Source organism: Amphiura filiformis, chromosome 6 (genome assembly GCF_039555335.1).
Source record: "Amphiura filiformis chromosome 6, Afil_fr2py, whole genome shotgun sequence".
In the NCBI taxonomy this organism is placed as follows: Eukaryota; Metazoa; Echinodermata; class Ophiuroidea; order Amphilepidida; family Amphiuridae; genus Amphiura; species Amphiura filiformis.
In genome coordinates this window covers 26,762,928-26,773,510 of record NC_092633.1, presented here as the reverse complement: position 1 = coordinate 26,773,510, position 10,583 = coordinate 26,762,928, and the positions used below count along the sequence as shown (strand labels likewise).

At 37.9% G+C, this 10,583-nt stretch overlaps 1 long non-coding RNA gene across 1 annotated transcript; it reads left to right on the top strand.

Annotated features, from left to right (window-relative positions):
* The first annotated feature begins 882 nt into the window (after window positions 1-882).
* Window positions 883-7,167, top strand: LOC140155195 (uncharacterized). Its single transcript, XR_011859356.1, has 3 exons — window positions 883-1,083; window positions 4,997-5,170; window positions 6,855-7,167. It is a non-coding gene; the product is annotated as an uncharacterized lncRNA (long non-coding RNA).
* The last annotated feature ends 3,416 nt before the right edge of the window (window positions 7,168-10,583 follow it).

Here is a 10,583-nt window from a genome sequence, read left to right as displayed (position 1 = left end):
GACAACAGAACTGAGTTTGACTAGATTGTAACATTTACTACAATATTTGTCACCCTGATGTGGTAGCGACGTCAACGCGTTGAGACAGTTGCTTCGAGCACATTTACATGGTGTCTTTAAGCGTGTGCATGCATACGCTAGCTATTTGAAGCTGCGCCTAATGAAATGCTCACTGACGTCACTGCCAAATCAGGGTGAAAACTTGTATACCTGATGTTATTATGATTTTAACAGCTGCTGAGGTGTTGTATATAATTATTGGAAGTACATCTTATACTGATTTGATGGTAGAAGGTGCCCAAGTCAAAGTGTATCATACATTGGAACCAACATTTGGACAGATTTGTCCTACAGGTAACATATGCATAGAGCCATCGCTATGGTGACACGTGCCCATAAGTAAACTGTTGTTTCCATCAAGAGCTGTAGGCATTCTTGTATTATTTGTGATATTTGTACAATGTGTGAAATAAAATACGTTTTTAACAAATATATAGTGTGAATCTGTCTGATTTTTTACCCTTTCTGATGTTTTAATAAATTTATAATTAGAAGATATCACAAAATATTGTTCATTCCACACAGTAAATGATCATTTTAAATGGTATTCATTTACTTGCCCCTCTCCCCCTGAGAAAAGCACAACCCGATAACCGTGCGTAAGCAGTTGAAGGACTGGTGGATCAAGTCTACACTATATACACGTAGTAAGCGCCATAAACATGATACGATTCGATCGGATGATTTTAACGTGACGATAACATGCATATTCATGATCGATGAATGATGAATTATTCATAGATAGTATTTATTTCCGCATTTTAAATAGAGAAGGGGTGTGCAACACTCGCCGATTGACCAATCAGAGACCCGTATTATCACCTTTCAATTCTGACAACAATGTCACACCGATGACCTCTCAATATTTTGTGTGATTTGCGTGACCTAGAAATTCGAACGCACTTTCACCCGCGATTTTTACAATTTCTTGCCGGAAGTGGGAGCAGGTGGGAATTTCACTTTGTTTACAAGTGAGATGCGATCGTGAACAACCGGAGATTCGGATGATGTTTTCTTAATTTTGTGAGTAATACTGTATATTCCAAATGAATTCACTGGGGGACTGATACATGAAAATACAAATAACCAACTGAGTAAATTTCACCGAACTGAATAAAATCATGAAATTATTCAGAGACACTCACTGACAAATTTCAGTACAATACATCACTGCATCCGATGTAAGCTTACAAATAAATAAGTGATAAATATAACATAATGGAAATGCTACCGGCCATGCGCGGCGAAATCGACGGCATTCACAATTCTACAAGTAGTCATGGTAGTGCCACGGGTAGTGGCTGTCATCTATGCATCACAGATCCTGGCATGCATGGGCCCAAGCCGCCTACATGCATGCATGGTAGTTCAGTCAGTAGGCCTATAGTCTGTCCACATAGAAGTACAAACCAAATTTGTGGCACCTGGGGTCGATGCTTTGCGCCACATGCACTGCGTGTTAAAAAACATGACGCGTAAATAGCGTGGAAAGCGCTCGGCAAGTACAAATTGTGCAATAGTTGGCGCGCCAAAGAAACAATTAGGCGCATTGCACTGACGTCTGAAGAATATATTCTCATACCTCCAGTTTCCGAGGTCTATTTACTTTGTACTTCTAAGTGGACAGACTATACCCCATAGTATGCATACAGCCACAGCACAGAATAGTCCGCCATGCCCGACTATAGAAAAATTATCAAATTCGTGGACATCGTGGAACATTCAACTACGCTTGTTGTTACTCCGCGACTAATCATGCTAACTACACGCGCGCATAACGCTACTCTCACGCGTCAATATTAGCGAGGCTATCTGCGCACAACTGCTTACTACGCACAGCCACGCAAAGAGTATGTTCCACGATGTCCACGAATTTGATAATTTTTCTATAGTACAAGGAACTTATACGATGTCCTCATTCACAAACTGATACTATCTGTCCATCGTATAAGGCTATTACCGTACGATAATGTGCTGAAGGAATATTACACAGTCAAGAATAGGCTCCATCATTTTTTTTGTTCTGATCCCTCCCAGTCTCCCAAAACATCAAAACAGTAAAAGCATTGCACATTTACTTACTTAAGACTGTCCTTTTTCATATAACACAGACAAAGTAGGGCAAAGCTACCTAGAAATGGTCAAATTTTGGCAAGAAATATCTCTGTGTAATCCTATGTAAGTCCCATATCACATCGTTATCGGCGATCGTGATTTTTTTCTGAAGTTTGGCTGGTACCCACTAGCGTCATGCACGTGACGCGACACAGCTAAAATAATCGACCGGAAATCGGGGATCATTAAAACATCGACAAATTTCAAAACACAGAAAGCAGTAAACTTAATGGCGAGCGGTCCGAATTTTGAGCCATACAAGTTTACGTGGTGAACTAATGCCCGACTGTACATCATGACATGTGTATGACTGCCGCAATGCAATAATGATAGTATTATGAAAGTATACATTTTCAGGAAGGAAATTAAATAAAAGTTGTTATGATTATGAATGATAGGGATGTTCATAAAATTTTGAAGTTCAATATTTTTAGCTGAAAGTTCTTTCATTTGAAAGAGAATTGAATTACCTAAACAATAAGGGGTCAATCATGTTTCTAGTGCATATACTTTTGAAGTTACAGACAAAAATAGTGTCATCAATTTGCCCAAAATTTTGTGTGTGAAATTGTGACAGCCATGCAGCAGGCACATGTACAATGCACACTACTGTATGTGACCCCAGATGACCTCCTATTCTTTACTGTAAGAAAGCTGTTTTGGATGGTCTTGATTTACACACAAATTGCTTTTGAGCTAAATCAAGCGTCGACTTGGTGGAACATGGATTGCACTATGTGATAGTTTATGAATCCAGTATCATGCCAGTACCAACATATTAAGTCAACATCACTAAAGGTTTTGGTTGTCAAAATTAATTTTTACTGATTTTCTCCAATGAGCCCCACAGTAAAGCCATTTTTGGACCGTACACGCACATTCCACTTCCCTATGGATGAATAGCGCCACCTATAGTGTGTGATGTGAGCTGGCCTATGAATGACCACCACACGCCGCCCGTGGTTCGGGCGCCCACACAAGTCAGGCGCCGCTCTGCAAAATACACAGAGTCAGGCGCCGATCTGCAAAAAATAGAGGGGGCACGCGCCGGTGCGCCTCTAAATCCGCCCCTGATAGAACTTAATAGGACTAATATTTCAAAAAATCACTTTCACCTCGCAAGCTCTGTAAACCTTAAATAGCTCAACCATTGTCTACAGTCTATGCACTAGCACAGTCAGCACAAAAAATAGTAAAAACAGTCTCTACAACTACATGGTCTGTATGTACAGACAAGCTCTAGTCTCAGCATAGTATAATTTGGTTCACCTCAAGTTTGGAGGTGATGTCAATTGTCAATGCTTTTGTGCGGTTAGGCCGCAAATGTGTCGACAAGTCACACCTGAATGCGGGCATGTACATTCAGTGAGTTTACGCGTTAATGTGCACGATTGAAATATGCACATATGTCGATCACTGCCATGTGTACAGTCTTGGAGTAATCATAATTTTATATTCATCAGGCAAAAAAAAATGTTTGGTTGCCCTCAGAGACCGACCCAAAAAATTAGAAATTTTGGTTGGGCTTTTTTTTTTTCCATTCACTCTTTTAGAAGCAACCTTAAATTTGGACAGTATTAAGGACATTTTATAATTGTTATTCACTCATTTTATCTATTAAATGCATATTTGATAAAAAAACACAAAGTATTTATGTACATTTAAATTCAGTCCAAAAACACACAATTTTTTTCCTTAAAATGATCGAGCATTTGTCAATTTGAGAAATTGGAGGAAAAACACATGGAAAAAAAAAGATCGATCAACCAACCCTCGAAATTTTTGTCTTGGAAGGGCAACCAAACAATTTACTTTGGCCTCACTAAATTTTGATACTCCTACTTCTATTTTTGGTTCATTTCATTTTATTAGGGGTGGTGCAATAATTATGTGTACCCTGGGGGTGAATTCTCAAAATGGTCTGCCAAAAACGCTTGCCCCCCCCTTTGGCCATGCCAAAAATCTTTGCCCCCCTTCGATGTGCCAAAAAATCTTTGCCCCCCTTTGACGTGCAAAAATCTTTGCCCCCCCTTACACATGCAAGATTTTGGGGAACCCAAATTTAAAACCTGAAATTGTCTTATCATATAATGCGAGCGTAGCGAGTAGGAAATTTTGCATATTTGAATGTGTTCCTAACGTTTTCCTACGCCTTTTTAGGGCGTAATATAGAAACGGTACCCAAAATATCTGTGCCAAAAATTGCTTGCCCCCCCTTTCGACCTGCCAAAATCGCTTGACCCCCCCTTTGACCTGCCAAAAATGCTGCCCCCCTTCTGGCCTGCCAAAAAATCTTTGCCCCCCCCTATAATTCACCCCCCGGGGGGTACACATAATTATTGCACCACCCCTTAGAAAAAGGTATTGAAATCTTTAAAACTAAATACCCAATTACAGCAAAAGTATACATATTTGGAAAGCTTATGTTCCAAGCAATGCAACTGTGCAAAATGGAAGTTAGTATTCAGGGTGTGTAAGAAAAAATATAGTGTGATATCATGAAAAAAAACCTGGTTTTACTTGAAATTGATAATTTATTGCATTTGCTATTTAGTACTTGTATGAATGAAACAACTCAAAAGAAATCTAATTTTGTTACAGGCCACACTATGAGCTTTAATAAATTGTATCTATAGTTAGTTAGCTACATAATGAATAACTAAAGTGGTGATACAGGGTGTAAAATAATAAGTAAGTTCATGCACTTACGGGGTACTACACCCCTGCCCAATTCTGTGCCTATTTTTGCATTTTTCTCAGTGCAGAGTGTACTTCCATCATGTATTTAATATTCAATTTCCTGTAAATTTCATGAATACAGGTAATAGTATCATCAACGACAGGCACAATCATGGTCAACCAGAACCAGCACGATGACAGTACATTGTATCTCAGCTGAGCTGTTGAGAATGAACATATGCAGGGACTTCTTGCTATACTTCATGGATGATGACTTCTGTTCAAAACAGAAGCAGAGGAAGAATACATGCAACAGGTACTTTATTTTTTATGTGTTTTTTTTTTTGGGGGGGGGGGGGGGGGTTGTGAAGGCAAGCATGACAGTGGCATATCACTGGGGCAGAGTCAGAGCCCCTATTGCCCAGAGCTGCCAGCATTTGAATCTTGAAAAAAGGGAGATTTCCTGTTGCAATCAGGGAGATTTGTCAAAATGTGTACATCTTAATGGATGAAACCATTTCCTTTTCAGGGAGATGACCAAAAATTAAGGGTTCTGAAGGTTTAAAAGTAGGGAGTCTCCTGCGAAAAGAGGGAGAGTTGGCAGCTCTGTATTGCCAGGCGGTTGATTTAAAGTTTTGGATGCCCATCCTGGGATGCCTATTTTCAAATCACCCATAATATATAACAGTTTCTGCTCAAGTTTGTCTGTAGCACTGCATGATGTGTCATGGAGTTACTTGAGGGAGGCCTGGGAATCACTCATTTGAACAGTAACCGGAATGAATGAATGAATGAATCTTATCTCCTTAAAATAAACCAAATACAATGAAATTTAAGGCTGTGACCTATAGGGTAATGACGTATTCGGGTACCCGTGGTAAATTTCGGTGGGTAAACCGGGTACCCGTATCAACCATTTCTTTTTTTTTTAAGTTTTCGGCTTTGTAGTGTCCCTGGACCTAGAGCTAAATGCTAGGATCATTCATGGTTGACTAATAAAAAAAAAAAAAATTGTAGGCCTATGTCATTTGAATAAATTTGTACTCATGTCATACTCTATTAATGATTTCAAAATTGATACAAATTCAATGAATGAATAAGTGAACAATGAATTATCCTAGCATTTAGCTCTAGGTCCAGGGACACTACAAACCCGAAAAAATAAATAATTTTTTTTTTTTTAAATTCGGGTAATCCGTAAATGGAATTTATATCCAGGTATGGAAAAATTGTGCCATTTTGAAATTTAACTGTTGAAATATGGTGCAAAAATGGAATAAATTTGCATGAAGTACGAAGAAATTTGCACTTTGGGGGCTACAATGGTCAAATATGAGGTTAATTTGGTCAGAAACCCACATACAGGCATCAACATTGGGGGATGATTGTATGGACCATTTCCCCTGGCAAAATATTGGGGGATTTATCCCCCCCCATCCCCGGGATCTATGCCTAATCGCCTATGATATATATATTTTTATTCAATGACTTTTTGTTTATTCTTACCAAAAATATACGACCGCTTTTTACCGTGACAGTAGTACTACTTCCAAGCTCTTTCGTGCTCAATCTTATGATGTATACTACATGTAGTAGTTATTAGTTTGACAGGATGTACCCTTCTTAGGTTATAGCAGAGAAAGTCAAAGGTCACATTTTTGGTCTTAGGGGTCAAAAATATCAGAGTGCTCTGATTTGGACAAAAGGTGTATCAAAATGTTTGTTTTCATACAACAATTCAAATAAAGATAGGATTTAACAATTTAATTTCACTTTCTATGTGTTGCAATAGGTGCAGGTTAATAGGCCTCAATGGTACTTGACCTATTTTGCTGTGTTTTGAGAAGCTTGATGTGAATCAAAAATGCAGTACTTGGTCAACTATATAGCTTCAACTTGTTTGTGAATGGTGTGTGCCAATGTTATACTGAAAATTTCAACACCTTCTGTAAATAGATTATAATACCCCCTCTCTCTTTCTCTCTCTCACTGTTTTTCAGAGTCATAGATCCACCATGGATATCCACCTGAGTTCTGATTGATCAGCTCAAGAGCAAATTTCCCTGCTTGTGGTATTGGAGGGTGCATGTGATACATTGTTGTTTGCTGCATTCTCTTCAACATCAGCCAGGATGACTTAAAATGCAGGACCTTACGATTATGTCGGCCATCAATGATGTGGAAGCTTCTGATGCTGATGAAGTAGACCTGATGCCAGACCTGGTCCAGTGCGCTGATGTGACTGACTCTCCATAGTAATAACCAATTGCACTACCCCGCCCCCAGGAACTGAGACATTGTTATCAGCCCTAAGCCCTCAATTAAGGATCTTAAGGAACTTTTTTAGGGCAAGTTGGTAATTGCCTTAGTTTCACTGAAAAGGCAAGGCAGCACAGCACTTTGTAATATTTCAAGAGGGCATCATGGCAACTGTTGAAAATTTGAGAAGGGCACCAAGGCAATTTCTCAAAAGTGAAGAAAACACACACAAACATCAACTTCATTATAGGGCACGGCAAGTAAATTGCCTTGGGTAAAGGACATATTTTGAGGGCATTACGGCGGTAGGGATGGGCACCCACGGCAAAATGCCATGGGTGCTTTGGGTTAATTCGATGGCTGATTGTTATTACCAAGAACAGTGGAAACTTGTTGATATCAAATCTGTCAGCATAAAATTCTTGATAACACACTTTTTTTCCAGCGCATATACCGTACATACATTTAGGGATTCAATCATGTTTCACCGTTGTTCATCACCGATGTGAAATGGATGGGATTCTGTTGCAATTACTCCAGATTCTAGAAAAATGCAACACTATTTTTTTTTTTAATTAAAGACAATATCTTTGCCAATTGCAACATAGCTAAATCCTAATCCAGAGGTGTAGCCAGGATTATTTATGGTCCCCAAAGTCAAACCCCAAATTTTTGTCCCCATTTGTCAATTTTTGCTATAGTTTGGCTATTCCCTGTCTTAATCCTTTAGTTAGTTCTATACTTCTAACAATAATGTCCTTTTTTTTGTTGACAATTTGAGGGGAATTAGCCCAAAACATGCAATAATTGTCCATGTTTTCTGTCAATTTTAGTCACAAATTCTAAAGACATGGTGGAGTCTAAGTATTCAAAGTCTTTAATACAGACTAAGAGTGAGCTCATAATTAAAAAGTTAATGTTGATTATTTGAGTATAGTTAAGAACAGAAAATCTGTTTACTAAAGAATAGAATGCATTATTAGTCTTTGTACTTGCAAGTCTTTGGCAGGACCCTCCATATATTGGGAATGTGCAAGCTCGGGGGTGAACTCTGACCCTCTGCTTTTGGACCTTACTCCTATCCCTGACTACACTGCAAAATATTTTTCACCCCCCGAGAATTAATTTTCACCCCATGTATTTGGATTTTCTGCAAGCTCGGGAGTGAAAAACACGGAAAACAACCCCTGACTTTCGGGCCTTAATGCTACCCCTGGTCTTTGGGCTTGATTGTCACAGCCAATGAAAAATGCCATAAACATGCATTATTTTGGCCCTTAAATTATTGCCAAAAATTGACCAAAATATTTGAATGATATATAGCAAAGGTGTATCTTGTTCATTTGATCAGATCATGGAAGTACTTACTTCCATGATCAGATATTGATTAATCCAAATTTTTAGTGGTCAAACCTTTTTGAAACAGTATTGCTGATTGATTAAAATTGATTGATTTATTGGGAAAGTCTATCCTGATCAATAATTTTTCTACTACAAACTTTATATTTATTAAATAATATAAGAATTAATTTCCTGAACAATAACCTGGTTTTTGGTGTGAATTTATTTTGCCTCATCATACATGTACATAAGGGTATCAATAAAGCACCATTTCCTTTTGCCACCCATCACTACGAGGCTGGTCGAGTGCAGATCCGTCGGAACACGCTTTTCAATATGGAATAAATGCTAACCTCATCGTGACATCATCCAAGCAGCAAAGTTCATCCCATTGGAAAAGCGCTATCCAACGGATCTACAGTCCATTCATTCTGCTACCCATGGCCAGAAAATTGCTTATCTAAGTTTGTTGCACAACATATATTTATTACTGCAACCACTGGTATAAGCCCACCCACCCTAGACGGCAGATTTCACTTCAAAATGGGGTGGGCTTATCGGGAAGGGCTAGTGTTTGAATTTAAAAATAAGAACAATCACCCCCCATTTGTATATGTCTAATGTGCCAGTAATTTCTATCATCTATGTCAATTTCTTAAAATAATAAGGGAATGTTAATTATCAACTGATACTTTTTTATATTTGTTCTTAAATATGAGAGCAAAGCATTGATTTGATTTAAAAACTTGGCCAAAATTTAGTAATGGGCTTATACCTGAGTGCACCCTTGTTCCCAGAATGTTTTGAAAATAGGGGTGGGCTTATAGTCGAAGGTGGGCTTATACCCAGGTGGTTATGGTATTTACCAAATTCCCCAAACTCCTGGTCTGTGACATAAACTTTGACATAATGTGGGAATTTTCACACAATGTATTAAAGCTCATGTAGTGTTGTGTACTTTGCCAATTTTGAAATACCTTGGGATACCGGCTTTTTTTTAATTTGTGATTTTTCTCGCAGTCCTATACATGAATGAACATAATTATTTGAGGATTTATTATTTACGTGGCATGTGTGTTAAGCGGAAAAGCACAAATATTAATGTTCTGTGAAAATGCCCACTTTTACAGTATTCATGTGCAATGGGGAGAGCTAAATTGGGATGAGCAAGAAATAATAAAAAAAAAAAAAAAACTAAAGTATATGGGATGCTATACAACAGGCTGTATCAAAATGATTGATACACAAATAGTTGTGATATTTGCAACATAGAATTCTCTTGAAATGACAAAAGTTTATATATTGATCCACAATTGGGTTATTTTGTGTTGCAGTCTTGTACATACTTGTACTTGAAACTTGGGTAATAATCATTTTGATACAACCTTATAGTAGGCCAACATATGGCTATACATAGTGATCAAAAAAACTACCAAATACAAACAAATCTAGCAAAGTTTTAATTTAAAGCATGAGCAAATTTTGGGAGTTATTTTATTTATTACATGGAGACTTCTGGATACATAATTGTAATTTAGAAGTTAGTTAAATCCTGTTAAAACCGATATCAATGTATTGTTCTCATCAAAAGGTTTCAGAAAAAGAATAGTTTAATCTGCCTCCGACATACAGTTCCCGAGTTATAGGCAAAAAGGTCAAATTGTGGGGTCCACAGGTGTCCACAATTGAAAAATGCTCCTTTTTTCATCCAATACATTGTTTTGGATGTTTTGTTCCATATCAATAGGTCAATGGTCAAAATAGGTCATATAATATCAACATGCAGGGCTCAATTGATTTTGATCTTTTTTGCCCATGTTACTAAGATAACAAAGGGGTAACAAAGCACCCGAGATATGGTAAACTTCTTTTTTTCTAACTGTTTTTGCAAGCAGAGCACTCTGAGACCATTTTTATTAAAATCAGAGAATTTTTAAATGTGTGTCCCCCCCTGTGGAATCCAAATTTTGACATTTGACCTTTTCCACTATAACTGTACATCTGAGATAGGTCAACCTAAAATTATCCTTATGACAAGAGGAATACATTGACATGGTTTCTAACGAAATTTGACCAACTCTGAAATTTCACCCCTGCATAAACAGCCTTTTTGGATTCATGCAAATTAG